Source organism: Pinus tabuliformis, chromosome 5_2 (assembly GCF_031772625.1).
Source record: "Pinus tabuliformis cultivar Carrire ecotype Pingquan chromosome 5_2, CPIR1, whole genome shotgun sequence".
Classification (NCBI taxonomy): Eukaryota; Viridiplantae; Streptophyta; class Pinopsida; order Pinales; family Pinaceae; genus Pinus; species Pinus tabuliformis.
In genome coordinates, this window is record NC_142306.1 from 464,776,499 (window position 1) to 464,792,458 (window position 15,960).

The following is a 15,960-nucleotide window of genomic DNA, read 5'->3' on the forward strand; positions in this document are numbered from 1 at the left end:
AAATAAAAGAATCCATATCGGAATGGATTGAGTAAATGGGAAAATTTTCAGGCTTGCTCTCACTACTTACCACATATTTCAGGAGTGTTTCTCTGTACAGTCTCTTTGGTTGCCCAAAGACTGAAATAGTGGCATAGGAGAGGTCTAATTGAAGGGATCCTTGGAGCTTTGCTCCCCACGATCTTGATAGGAGCATACTGTACTTTGGTGGGATGTCAACCACCACCACATCCATGAGGATGGTCTTGTTGGGATATTGGACTAAGGAGACACACAAGTCTTTGATGAGGCCTAAACACTTGACTTGACTTGAGTCAAAGGAGAATACATCTTTGTATGGCCTAGTGACTTCAAGGTTCAGTTTTTCCATTACAGCTTTGGGCATAAGGTTGTGTGAGGCACCTGAGTCAAACATAGCATTGTGTATGACTTTGTCATGTATATGTAAACTGACATAAAAGGGTAAGACAGATCCATATGTCGATTTTCCATTAAGAACAGCAGCTCAGGTTGATCATCAAGAACGTTGACATCATCCTTGTCTTCTGGCATTTGAAGTGATCTTTGAATTTGTTGCCTATACACATCATGTTTGGCAAGTTCTGAGAGGGGGATGGATATCTTAAGTTTTCCAATCTCTGCCTCTAAATTAAATGGCTTTTCCAATGGAGTCTTGATGTTGATAATGGCAGTTTTTTCTTCTTCATTTGAATTATCAGCGATTTGCTCTTGTTTATTAGCGTTATGGGAATTGATTGCTTGCGGTTTTTCAGTTTTAGGAGGGCTTTTCGGAATGCTGTTCAAATTTTCTTTCGAGGAAGAAGGTGTCAGAGGCTGGTCAATAGAAGGCTCCATTTGTGTTATGTCCTCTACAACCACTTGATGTGGGTTTGGGGCAGTTATATCAGCTGGTTCTGTTATAATAGCCTTGCCTTTAGTCTTGTTGGGCTGTTTGCCATCCTTTGGTTTGATAGGTTAAAAAATATCGATGGTCCTAGTTCTCAGCTTATACTGTTTGTGGACCTCATACACAGCAGTATCATAACCTTGTTTAAAATCAAAAGACTCACCAGACTTAGTCGGAAATTGACTAAAGTCATGCTCATCTTGGTCTTCTTGGGATAGAAAAGTTTGATGCTCAGCCCTTGAATCCACCAAGTTTATGTGAGTGTCCTCTAGGAGTTCACTAGATGTAGAGGCTTCCGCATAATTTTCATGAAAAGGGGGCCTTAAGTCATGGTCTGGGCTAGACCTGCCAGTATTTATATTCTGCGTTTTCCTGAAATTTGGGTTCCTGACAGTGTTGGCCTACTACCCGTCCCATGATGATTTTCTCTCAACACTTTCTACTCTGTCTCCCAGCCTTTGCATGCCACTGATAATAGCATCAAGTTTCTAATCTAAGGCTGAGGGTTCTTCCTTAAAGGTGGTTCTTCTTTCCATTCTAGCTCTGTTTCTTTTGGCAATTAGGTTGGCCTCTACGCTAATAGCAACATTTTGCATGTCTGCAAGGGTTTGAGGAGCTCTTTCTTTTAACTAGTATGCCATATCTGGGTCGAATCCATCAGGGAATTTATATAAGGCAAGGTCAGGTGGAGGTCTTAGGTTCTATGGTATTGCATTATAGACATTGTTGAATCTTGCACAGTAATCTAGGACAGACTCTTGAGGGCCTCTTTTTATTGTGTCATATTCAGCTAGTATGTGCAAGGGGTCTTTCTTTTTCTCCCATCTGTTGGTAAAGGATTGGTAGAGCTCATCCGGAGTGGTTATAGAATTTGCAGCAAGTGATCTGAACCAGCTTCTTACATCACCTGTTAAACTTTGAACAAAGATTTTCATTCTCACACTGTCGTCATCTATCTCGTAGTTCTCAAAATAGTCCTGCATCTTCTTTGTATGCTGAAGGGTTGTGCAAGTCCCAGTTCCATCAAAATATGTGATTTTAGTTTGATAATCCTGAGGCATAGCCCCAGGATTTGCAGGTAATTGTAGGGGTGCATATCTATTAGCCATATTCACAGGGATAAGTGGAACAACAGGAACAACAGGGACAACTGGAACAACTATAACGACAGTAGTGGTAATGGGAGTATGTGCAGTGAATGGAGGTGTGGAAGGAGTGCTTTGGAAAGTAGATGATGAACAAGGGGAAACAGGGGATGAACGAAATAAAACTTTGACAGGGGTTGGAATACTGCTTGGGTGAATTGCTTCAGGATTATTATCAGCAAAATCTTCTCTTTGCGCTTGCTTCCTAAGGATCTTTGGGATTAAGTTCAGATTTTCAAAAGTAGCTGGGGGATTTGGGTTTGGATTTGACCTAGTATGACGAGCATTCTTTTTGGGAGCCACCTTCCCAATTTGTTTTTTGGTACTTTTCTGTGAACGTTTGTAGAATTAGCAAGGAACTGATCAGATTTTGGAATAGCTGTGTATAGCCTAAAACTAGTATGAAGATTGACTGAAGCAACTTTTATTTACTTCTGTAAATGGAAAGCAAATACAGTTTCAAACGCTACCTGGTTGACATTCAGGCTTCATCTGTAGTTTTAAGGAATATACAGTAATTAGAAAATCGATTTTCCCATCGGATTTTTCCAACCTGTTTTGTGAATTTAACTGAGGATGGTCCCCAGCGGAGTTTCCATTATGTTATCACTCAGGTTGTCCTTTTGATCAGCGCAAAAGGATACGACCGAGGTAACCATAGACCAATCTTTGGACTGCAGGTTCTAGCCCACCTACAGTTAGAGAGGGCTCTCTCTTTCTAATTTAGCTTTGTTGAAGATGATTTTAGGCTAGCTATTGAGTTCAAGGGGGTTTTGTTTAAGTTTTGGTGGGAAGATTGATGTTTTCAGGTAAAGAGGTAGGTATAGCATGAGAGTTTCAAACCATTGGGCATGGAGTCAAGGAAGAGGACTGTTGGTGCATTTTCTTGGTCAAAGAAGGAATATGGAGCAAGCTAGCTGCATATGAAACAATCATTCAAGGTAAAAAGATGGATTAAAAGCTAAGGAATGAGAGGCAATTAAGAATCTCTCATTCAGGTTAGCAGAAAGAAGATAAATGAGCCCTATCTAGGAGCAGTTAAGAATTCCTAGAGAACAGTCATTCATATGTGAAATAGGTCAAACACGAGCCATGAAAAAATTCATATTTATGCCTAATTCAAGAAGAAAACATCAAGAAGCCACAGAAACTGAGCATAGAGTGCAGATAAGAAAATTCTAAGCCAATCTTTTGTTCTGTAACTTCAGCATATGTGAAATTGGAATAACAAAAGTAAGAAACACTTATTGATTCATACTGCAACACAAGAATTCCACATTCAATTATTCAGACCATTAGACACAGAGCAGACAGTCATTCCTCCAAATCTTTTCAACAATCTTTGATTAAGTAAAACATCTCAGATATCCAGTGCGAGTCTCTATTGAAGATTATCAACCAACCAACCCCTTAAACAATACAGAGGGTCGGTATATATAGGGAAAATTATCCAAAAACTAATCTATTGCAGCCGACCTAAATAGGTCTGAAAGAAAATGATTACTTTAACCTAATCTTATCCAGAAATAAATGCATGAAAATATCTTTGAGCTGCGCTGAGGGCAGTTGTATCAAAACTGAGTTAATGTCTGTCCTGGGTAGCTCGGTGTAGTCCTCCTGTAATAACTGCGATTTGTCCTTTATCTCCACCTCTAACTTGGTTTTTCTACTGTTTGCTGGCATTAATGTGCACTAATCCCGACCAGATAGGCTTTTAAATGGCCTTAACTGCTTTGCTGACTTTGATGAAGGTTTTTTAAATTTCACCTGATTTTATGTTGCTAAACTGATACTCTTTGCCACTTCCTGATACTCTTTGACGCTGATCCTGGAGTCTTTAATATCTTCTGAATGGTTTAGACTGTCCCATCGATCCTTCATGGAATTTGTTCGGCCTTCTGTTTCTTTAAAAAGTGTGTTTGCCCCTTTCTGAATGCTTCACGAAGAAAAACAGGTCATTCTGCTTCTTTCGGGCTTGCTGGAGGCTGCGCGATGAGGGGATTTCCATTTTGGCCCATTTCCCGTATCCATGGATGATTAGCACATGAAAAACTACCTCATATTTTGAATCTGGGCTTCCTAAGCACGATTTTCGCCTTTCGCGCCTTTTTGAGTGATGACGTCAGCATGACATCAGTGGGTGGGACCCAGTACAGCGGTGACGTGGCAGGGTGACGTGGTGGTACACGGTGGCAGTGATGTGGCAGTGATGACTTGGCAGTACGGTGGCAGGAGGCCGACGCAGGCAGATGACATAGCAGGATGATGTCACTGGGCGGAGGCGGTTTTCGGTTTCGGGCGCACCGCCTTCGGGAAAAAGTGGTATTGGCAGAGGGGGCTCCGCCACAGCCTAGAAGGTGACGCGTGGCGGGAGTACAGCGGGAAAACCGCCCATCTCCCGGACGCTAACCATCGGCGGCTTTGGAGGTGAAAAGGCGTGCCTGCCATTGATCTGGGGCGCGGGCAATCAGACGACTGGCCGCAAAGATGAGGCGGCAGAGGTTTTAAGGACGAGGCCTGTGAATATTCGAATCTTAATATAGCGCCGTGGGGGTCCAAAACATTAGGTCTGCGGAGTTTAGGTTGTTTTTAACAGGTTTTTAAGGCATCAGAAGGGGTCTGAAAGCCTAGAACGGTGGATTTGTGCAGTTTGAGAAGGGTTTTAAGGCAAAACGAGGGGTTTATGCCTTGGGAGGGTGAAAATAAGTCAAATGAGATGATTTTTATACACATGAAAGGAATTTTATGCTGTGTGATGGAGTAATATGCATGAAGAGATAGTTTGTGGGTGGAGATGAGGGTTCTTGCTGAGTTTCAGATAAACTTAGCAATTCCCAATGAACTTATGGTTATTTTTCAACCAGGGGGAGGGGATAAGTATATAGGGGAGCTATTAACATAATTTTAGTAGGGGAAGGGGAACACAGATAGGGATTTACATAATAGAGTTAGTAGTTAATATGGGAATGAGAAGAAAGCGCTAAGGTAAGGGACCTTAGGCTATTTGAAGGGGAATAGGACTCACAGAGTGAAACAACAGTACTCTTAAGCAAAGAGGACCTTTACTTAGGCAAATATAGTGGAATATTATATACTCAAGAGTTATCAAGCAGATCTTGACCTCTTCAGGTAAGTTAGTAATTGATTTGGGGAATAAGAAGAAGGGGAAGTTAATCATGTCCAGCTTGAGATCCTCCATATGAAAAAACCGCATCATAACTGTGATCTGAAAAGATATAACACTTTGAAACACGAAATTGATCATACATCAAGATTCTGCAACCATCAAAACTACCTACCCAGCCTATTACCTAACATTTTTTCTTCTTTTTGGTGGGTGCACTTAGACTTGCAGACCCCGATTATCCTCTTTTCTTTTGACTTCCTTCCTATCTAAATCTACACTTATTTCTTCCAAGGGCCCAGATTAAGCAGTTGGGCTCCTTTGATTCTCTACCTATCTACAAATCTACCAAGATTAAGCTGTTTGGACATATATTTTTCTCTATATTCTAAAATAAGAAATTGAAACCTAGGGAGGCCAAGATTAAGCTGTTTGGCCTTCCCTTAACTGAAAAACTCTTCAAAAATGAAAAACTCATCAAAATTGGAATACAACAGTGGCATTTAGACTAGCACACTTTCATGGCCTCTTCTGGAAATATGGAACCTTGCAGCATGAAAGATGACATATTTGGCATGTAAAAATGTCAATCATGAAATATGAACACCTTTCGTAACAGGAGGCTAACACTCTGTTCCTCATTTTCATCCCAGTTTGAGAATTCTTAAGTGCACTCTCACCCTGGTTAAGATCACTTCAACCATCCAACCCAAAGACCTGTGCTTCAGCCTGCTAGCTTGCCCTTTAAGTACTCCCTTTAGTGAGTTAATTCAAGTTTCGATGCCCTTCTTTGACTCCATAGCCCAATGGTCCTGAGGCATCAATCTATCCATTTGTTTTAAGAATTCCACCATCCAAATTTCAATACAAATCACCTAAACTTTAAGAACTAGCCTAATATCCCAGCAAAACATAGCTAAATCATATAGGGAGAGCCCTCTCTGGACTTAGGTTGGCTAGAGCCTAAGCCTAAAATTTGGTTTGTAGTTACCTCGATCTTTTCCTTCTTTTGATAACTTCTAGGGAAAAATTCTGAGTGATAACATAGTGACGACTCTGCTAGGGAACCAACAATTCCTCAGAAATTTTTGATTCTATATTTCAAGCCTCTTAAAGTCATTTATTAGAAGTTATATTGAAAAGTCTCACAAAAAAAATTGAAAAATTGAAATTCTGACTTCTAGGAAGACTCATTTTACTAGGGCTAATCCAATTCACAATCCTCCCCTAGTAGTTGATAATCCCAACTTGATTTCAAGAAAATCCAGAAAAGAAGAAAGTTCAGCTAGTCACACACCTTTAGTTAAAGCTAATTCATGTCCTGATGAGTGGTTGTTTTTAGAAGATCTACCCTTTGATGAGCAATTTAGTCTATCATTATTTAAAGCAAAGTCTGAAAGTGAAATATACAATACTCTTCTAGACCCTGAGTTCATTGCACTCCTTGAAGTCCAATAGGCCAACAGATCCATTGATGAGTATATTTTGAAATCTCCACATCATCAATTACCACTACTACCCCTGAGTTGTCTGAACAGATCTCCACTACTTTGAGTTCACCATTATTCCCTTCGACTTCAGTACCTCCAGAATCCCATTCTGCACCACCATTTACACCTTCACTACCTCACTAGCCTATCATTACTAATTTTCCACCTACTAGTCCCGATTCTTCATCTACCACTACATTATTCCCAATTATATCAACCCCACAACTTATCCCATCCAAATCAACAAAAATGGCAAACATATATTCTCCTCTTGTTTTACCCACCCAACTTCATGCCATGCCCACAGATTATCAGGGCAAGGTTCCCTTGTTTGATGCTATTGGTCAGTATACAGCCCAACAACATGTAAACAGGATGTCTGACTTCTTTGAACTACATGAATTAGATGAAGTCGATGTTCAGATGAGACTATTTGCCCAATCTTTGACTAGTGATGTCAAGAAGTGGTTTAAAGCCTTCCTTGCCAATCACATAGCAGACCTAGCAAACTTCCAAAAGTTGTTTATTGATAGGTGGGAAAATAAAAAGAATCCTTTACAAATCCTTTCAGAATATGAAAATATTTAGAGAGGACCTAACGAAACAATTCAAGATTACTGCACTAGATTCAATGGTATATATAATGCAATCCCAATTAACCTTAGACCCCCACCTGACTTAGCCTTAATAAAGTTCCCTGATGGTTTTGATATTGATATGTCATACCAGCTTAGGGAAATAAACCCCCCTACTTTAGAAGAGATGCAAAGTGTAGCTATTAGTGTAGAAGCAAATTTGTTCGCCAAAAGGGCTAGAATTAGAAATGAAAAAAGAACTCCTAAGGAAGAAACTTCACCATCTGATCTTAAAATAGATAATTTGGCTAAAAACATGGAAAGACTAATGGAGAGAATAGGTAACATGGAAATGAAACCCCAATGGAATAACCAACAAGCACCTCCAATTAGAAACCCAAATTTCAGAAATAACCAAAACATAGGGAAAAATGGACCAGATCAGAACATAAGGCTTCTTTTTCAAGAACATTATGTAGAAACATCAAATCCAGAAAATCTAGAGCATGACACACAAATTAACCTAATGGGAGTAGATGATGAAGACACTGTTTTTCTAACTCAAGATGAGCAGGAACTGTATATGCTGCAGCAATTACAGGTACAACCTGGTGAATCATTTGACTATAAACAAGGGTATGACTCTGCTATTTTCAAAGTCCACAAGCAATACAATCTAAGAAGTAAAAGGAATTCGGATGTTCCTGACCAAACAAAGAAAACAACACATAATCAACCCAAGAAGATAAAAGAAGCCCCTGTCTCAAAGGTCCTTCAAATTCTCCCTAGGTAGAACCCAAATCCTTCTGGCCCCACAATTGTAGATATAACCCCTGATCAACCTTCTGATGATCAGCCATCCACTTCAATTCCACTTGTAAATCCACAGAAAGAAATCCCCAATAAAGAAAAAGAAAACAATCCTACTCAAATCCCTGCTGCTAAAACTCCAAACCCTCAATCAGAAAAAGCTTCTTTGCCTTTCAATTTGGGAGCAGAGATAGCTAAGCTAAAGATTCCAGTTCCTTTAACAGAACTAATTAAGAATGAACCTTACAAATCTCATATAAATCAGACCTTAAACTTTGCTAGAAACGAAGATTCAGTTAACTTGTTTGATGATAAACCAAAACTTATATTCGGTCCTGATGTTAATGGAAAACCATTAGAAGGAGGAATTCCACCTTTTCATATAAGCCTTGGTATCCATGACAAGATTTTATACAATGCAATGTTGGATTCTGGAGCTTCTCACAATTTAATGCCCAAATCAGTAATGGAAAAGCTGAACCTAGACATAACAAGGCCCTACAAAGACTTATTTTCTTTTGACTCTACTCAAGTAAAGTGTCTAGGATTAATCAAAGACCTATGTGTTACTTTAGTCCAATATCCTGCCAAGAGCATCCTAATGGACATTGTAGTTGCTAACATTCCACCGAAGTATGGCATGATTTTATCAAGATCACGAGGAGCCAAACTTCAGGGATCTCTTCAACTAGATATGTCTTATGCAAAAATTTCTATTTTTTGACAACCACAGAAACTATAAGGAGAAACCTTAATGAAAGATATGGTAAGTAGCCAAGATCGGCCTCAAAACTTTCCCATATACTCCATACATTCAGATATTGAAAAATTTATTTTGTATAATGCTGATCAGACTCAAGAACACTTTTAGACAACGTTGATATAGAAGCAAAAGAAGTTACAGTTTCTACACAAGATGAGACTAATTAGACAATAGAGCTATTCGATGAACAAGAAGGTCTAATTGTTGTGAAATATGAAGATTTTATTCCACCAAATAGTGAAAACTATGATCATAAAATCTTATGGCATTTAGAGTTTGATGGATCAGTAAATAGGTTAGGAGCAGGAGAAGGAGTATGGATATATAACTTAGGGAATATTTATTCAGAAGGCCATGCATATAGACTAAATTTTAAATGTACAAATAACATAGCTGATATGATGCATTAATTTTAGGTATTAAGTTAGTTAGGAATTTAGGATCTAAAAGAGTTTTTATTATGGGAGACTCTAAATTAATTGTGAAACAAATAGATGTTGAATATATGACTAAAGACCATAGATTAAGTTGCTATACAGACACTATTGTAGAAATACTAAATACTTTCTTAGAAACAAAGATTGCAGTCATCCCTAGGAAACATAACATGCAAGCCCATAGTTTAGCAATTTTTTCTAGCACTTGTAAATTACCCTTCCAACCTAACTATTAGTACACTGCTGAAGTTAGGCACAAACCTGCAATTCCTGATAATTTGAAGAACATACAGATATTCACTAATGATAAACAAATAAATAACTTCTTACTTTCAAAAGAAGAATTTGTAAATAATAACATAAATATTGATACATCCATAGATCTTAACACTAAGGATAAAATAGAAATAAATAAGATAGAAGATGATAAAATAGATAGACTTAACCCAACTAGATTTACCAAATCAGATGTAGATAACTTAGAGCTAATGGAAATTGATGAAATGATCAAGGAAGAAACTGAAGTAATCAGTCTTAAGGATAACTTCTTACCAAAGGGATTAACCACTCTAGAAGATTTATTTGATTCAAATGATGTTCCTAAGAAACCTAAGATCAAACCATTAAGATCTAAAATTGAGGAATGCAACATAGGCACTGATGAAAGTCCAAAATTGATCAAACTTTCAAAATCATTACCTCCAACTGAAAAATCCAAATACATTGAGTTGTTGAAAGAATTTAGGGATGTTTTTGCTTGGAGTTATGAGGACCTCAAATCCTATGACACCAATATCATCCAGCACACTATTCCTATAAAAGAAAATCAAAAGCATTTCAAATAGAAACTAAGAAGGATCAACCCTATCTTACTACCTGCTATAGAGAAAGAAATTCAAAGAATGTATGATGCTAAAATAATTACACCAATATGATTCTCTAATTGGGTATCAAACTTAGTGCCAACAAGAAAGAAGACAAGTGAGATCAGGCTCTATGTGGATCTCAGAAACCTCAATAAAGTATCACTGAAATACAATTACCCTCTCCCCAAGATGGATGACATTTTGCAGAGAGTAGTTGGATCAACCAGAATCTCATTATTGAATGGGTTTTCTAGTTATAATCAAATCTTAGTTCATCCTGATGACCAACCCAAGACTTCCTTTACTACTCCTTGGGGCACATTCATGTATGTGAAAATGCCTTTTGGACTAATGAATGGAGGAGAAACTTTCCAGAGGGCTATGGATATAGCCTTCACTAAAGAAATTCATGATTTCCTTGTGATATATCTAGATGACATTACTTTGTTTTCAATGACAAACAATCAACATTTAGATCATCTAAGGCAAGTTTTTATCAAATGCAGGAAGTATGGAATCTCCTTGAATCCCAAGAAGTCCTTGTTTGGGTTAGAGGAAGGCAAGTTATTAGACCATATAATCTCGAAAGATGGTATTACAATAGACCCAACAAGAATAGAATCCATCTTACAAATAAGACACCCTAGGAACATTAGAGAATTAAAAGCTTTCTTAGAAAAAATCAATTTTCTTAGAAGATTTATATCTAAATTAGCAGAATTAATTATATCACTTAGCAATATGCTAAAAAAAGACTCCACAATAAAATGGATTGTTGAGGCTAAGAAATCATTTGAAGACATCAAAATAGCCTGAACTAAAACACCAGTACTAATAAGTCCCAAGTTTGATAGAGATTTCATTTTATTTTCCTTTGCTTCAGAGCACACAATAGTTGCAGTCCTATTATAGAAAAATGACCAGGGCTATGAACAACCCATTGCTTTCTTTCACAAAGCCCTGAGATATGCCCCCTTTAAAATACAATATAATGGAAAAATAGGCCTTGGCTTTGGTAAAATCCATTAAATATTTTAGGGTATACATCCTATATTCTCACATAGTAGCCTACATTCCCAATTCAATAGTAAAAGACATCCTAACTCAGGATGGTCCAGATGGAAAGAGAGGAAAGTGGGTACCTACTATCTTAGAGTAGGACATAGAAATTAAACCAACAAAGTTAATCAAGGGCCAAGGTTTAGCCAAGCTAATGGCTGAATCGAATTGTCAGGCTTTGGATATTAACTTTATTGCAGCAATAGATAATGAAGAGGAGATGGTGATTCCACTAATCAGACAGGCCTTTCCTGAATCACCATGGTATGCTGATATTTGTTATATTTTACTTAATTTACAAGCTCCTCCTGAATTATCTAGGACTAAAAGCAAATTTTTAAAGATGAAATCCTCTAGATTTTGTATATTAGATAATGTTTTGTTTTGGAGAGACCATGAAGGTATTCTTCTCAATTTATTATTAAAGGAAGAAGCTAACAAAGTTTTACAAGAGTTTCATGTAGGTGACTGTGGAGGACACCTTTACTGGAAGGCTACAGTAGATAAAATCCTTAGGGCTAGTTTCTACTGGCCTACCTTGTTTGCTGATGTCAAGAAATATGTGACCTCCTATCACAAGTGTCAAATCTTTGAGGGAAAGAAAAAGCTTTTACCATTACCCCTCAAGCCAATCTCTACTGAAATACCTTTTCAACAATGGGGTCTAGACTTCATTGGTGAAATTCACCCACCTTCCTCTGACCAACACAAATGGAGCCTTACTCCCACTGGCTACTTCACAATATGGATAGAGGCCATACCTTCAAGGAAAGGCACAAATACTATTATCATAACCTTCCTTGAAACCAATATTCTATCTATATTTGGATGTCCAACTAAGCTCATTAGTGATAATGCCATTAGAGCCTAGATTTTCCTCAGGCTGAAAAGGCAAGGTTCTAGGTCCACATCAAACCATGCTCAGCCTCGTAGCTAGACCTATGAGGACAGGAGAGGGCTCTCTCTGGGTCACACTCAGTAAAAAGAAGCAATAGAGTATGAGATGACTCAAAATGGATACTGATTTTAGGCTAGTAAATAAATATGAAAGAGGTAGTTTAATGAATGACTGAGTTTTCAGGGCTATATGGAATAAAGAACAGCATGAGCTGAGAGATTAAATCAATGACACAGAGTGTTTCATGAGGCAAGATAGGTAGGAAGTTTAGAAATCAAATTTGACATAATATGGAGTGGAAAGACTATTGAGAGGCTGAAAAGGGCATATATAATGAATCCTTTTCAAACAAAAGAAGACACACAGAGGATGAATTCTTTCCAAGGCAGAGCAATAAACTGGATTCTACCTTTCTTACTTAAAAACATTCAACTGGAAATGATTATGAATGAACTGTAAAACATAACAAGATACATATGAAACGGGAAGAAGAAACATATGCTAAACTCATACCACATGAATCTCATGAATCAGAGCTGCATCAATTTATTAACTTACTGGCCTAACTGTACAGTGAAGCACTGAGTTTTTCTTCCACCTTTCCCAAAACTCTGACCCTTACAAATGATTTACAATACAATAATTAAATTCAGAGGTGGGAAGAAGATCGATGAAAATAAGGAGCTATTTCAACTAAAATTATGAAGATAGGAAAAGAGCCATTCATCTGTTCTAAAGACAGAATAGCGTTCCACTTGAATTTATCTGATGACTAATTAAAAGGCAAGAACTATAGCGTGGATCCCATGAAATCGTGACTGAGGAATAAAAAGGCAATCCGTTTGCTATCTTTCTACATCTGCTCTCGGGGTGTGTCATCTACATAGGATTTTCCCTCAGATATTAGTTTCTCATCCCTCTCCATTAACTATGGTATAGGTGGGTCCTTCTCCTTTGAGACCAAGTGTATCCAAATCATTTAGAATATTCTCAACAAATTCATTACTCTCTTTAGCAAGATTCGTGTCATAAAAGCATATGATTAAGCACCCTTTATACCTCTGAGAAAAGTATTGGTTTAAAAGAGCAGCCTTTGCGTGCCCAATATGGAGACAACCACGTGGCTCAGGAGGGAAACGTGTACACACGTTTAAATTCAGCTCCATCCGAAAAGACATTCCCATATTCCAACCATTCATCAACCTGAGCTGTCGCAAACACTTCACGATTGTAAAAGTCAGGCAAACTCGCAATGCGGCCAAGGTATCTTAATAATATTCCGCTTCCATGAAATTCTTCTCCAGAAGGAAAGGAGAATGTTGGTGGTGAATTTTTGTCTTTGAGGCTCTGTACGCTGTGCACAAGCCTAGTCCGTTGTGCCTCGTGGATTCGCTGCGCCAGTGGAGAAAAGCACTGTGGCAAGAGGCCCAGTGCGTCGCGTAGCCTATGTGTGTCGCGCCTACTCCCAATGCGCCGCACACACAACTATAATGCACAGTCCCGATTTCAAACCATGATTTTGTTCCTCCACATTTATATTCGACTTTCTGTGATGCCTTTGGCGCGCAGATTGGTTGTAAAAACAATGTAATTACCTCAAACCCATTTTTGTAATGTTTCCTCTGACTTTTGAACTTGAATGATGAAACTTTGTGTCAAATTTTGCAGGGATGACAGATTTGAATATACCAATTTGAATAAATAATTGTGGATTGTCACGGATGTTTGGAGACGTAACTGCCCATGCTATTCTTTGAGAAAGGCGATGAAATCGTAAACTTTGGATGACAATAATACCAGGACCTATATATTTGATGTGGGAATCTATAGTGCTTGACACAGCAACAACACATGCTGCATCAACAACTAGTACTTCTCCAGGTGCCAAATTTTTCTGTACAACAGACCCTCTTACAGCTATAAAAGCAAGGCCACATCCAACCAGTTTCTGTCTCAAAATTCCCTCACCACCAAAAACTCTAGGACGTGCCCTCTTATTCACCGTAGTTGGCATTATCACATCATTAAGTGACCAGAGGTATGCAACTAGCTGACAAATAATTTCTCCACCAAAAGTGGCCAGATCAATCAGAAGTATTCTTGCAAGAGACGGTGCTGCCACTCCAAAAAAACCATCTTGGAAGCCAAAATTCACAAATGCAGTGGTTGTAAAATTATTCCCAAAAAACCATTGCCATATACCGCCTCCATTCTTTGGAGGCAATATGTTTTCCATCTGAATAGATCCAGACATATAGCACATCGTACCAGGCTTGGCAATGACTGTCTCATGTGGTTTTAACATAATCTGCAGTGTCTGAGCTTCTCCACCCAATATCTGGAATGGTGTTACCGCTGCGTGTGTACTCTAGTACACATAAGGTTGAAACGGAGTAGAAAGCGAAGGAGCGGCCATGGCGTCTGAGATTTAAACTATTTTGAATTGTAACCACAAAAATGATGACTTCGATCTATCTATTCAAATATCCAACAACAGTTCCCATATCCAATATTGTTCTATTTAGAGTGCCACCATTGCTGACCAGGGCTGCGCCTGGAGATTTTGACAATTGGAAACTTGAAAATTGTATATGACATTTATTACAAAGAACAAAATGATGACTTTCTTCAAAACATGGTTCTGAAGAAAAGTCACGATCAAGCAATATAACAATGAAATTTTGCAATGAAAATTTATTCTGATCTTCCCTCTGGCCTGTTGGCATTATTTGACATTTTGAAGACTAAATTTGCGAAACCATAGATCTAAGACTCTTTGCTAACCAAAAAACCATCCATGACTGTAAATGACTGTAAAATGGATACAAACAAATACAAACCAACATATACCTAATCATGAGGGACATGAGTTAAAAAGACCCTTCCTACCGTCAGATGATGGCATGCTCCCTAACAGAATGCAACTGAGTGAATCAAGCAAGACACCTAAAAATGAAATGCAATAAGGGAAATGTCACATAGAATGAGTCGATCTTGCACACAAGATAGACCTTCCTAGAATCTAACGATATCTAGTGACAAGCAAGCCAATAAAAAACTATCATTCTCTAAATGTGCATTTATAAACAAAGGCAAAACAAGTGTATAGGTCTACCTTGCATCCAATGCAAGTTTGTGGAAGCCTCGCTCCTTTGATCCAAATGAGCTCCCTTGTTGCGAATATGCAAACACAAACAAGAAAACAAATTGAATGCCACCTGAAAAGCCAATATCATAAAGCATATCTAACATGATGATCAAGGAATTCATGAAACAAATGACATAAGACAATTTGTTGAGAAAAATGAATCTGATTGTATTAATTCAAATCAAAGAAGAACTTTACAACCTGTGCCTTGATGTTGTACAAGCTCCTCCCAGGGTCCAACAAGAAGTCTCCTCTACTTTGACAAGTTTCACTCTCTTCCTAATGAAGCCAAAAAGGTATGTGATCTCTCTTCTTAATCTTAACTAGGAAGTCTCAATTCCACCAGCATTTACCCTCAAAAATGTTCAGCTTCTAACCTCCCTAGCAACCAGCCCAATGCCTTAATTTATAGTGCAATGGAGGGAAGTTACTAGGTCCTCCTTCAAAGGGATAAAGCCCTCCTTCAAAGGGATAGCTCCTCTCATCAAGGGATTAGCTCCTTCTCTTTTGGGATGCATGAACCACCTGAGAGCGACCAATCCATGTCAAAACTCCTTCTAGAATCATCTAGAATTAACCCAAAGTGAGTTTTTTAGAATAAACTTGCACATTTTTGACTTTCACAGGGGTCCGCACCCACTCCTTTAGGGACAGAGCGGGCAGGTCCGCAGTTTTTGTGAATAGGAGGTGCGGGACCGCAGGCAATAGTGAGAGAAAGTGCGGAACCAGAGCTTTGTT

The 15,960-nt window shown here is 38.4% G+C and overlaps 1 pseudogene; it reads right to left on the reverse strand.

The window, feature by feature from the left end:
- Positions 1 to 13,665: 13,665 nt before the first annotated feature.
- On the reverse strand, positions 13,666 to 14,569 carry LOC149159673 (uncharacterized; annotated as a pseudogene).
- Between the last annotated feature and the right edge of the window lie 1,391 nt (positions 14,570 to 15,960).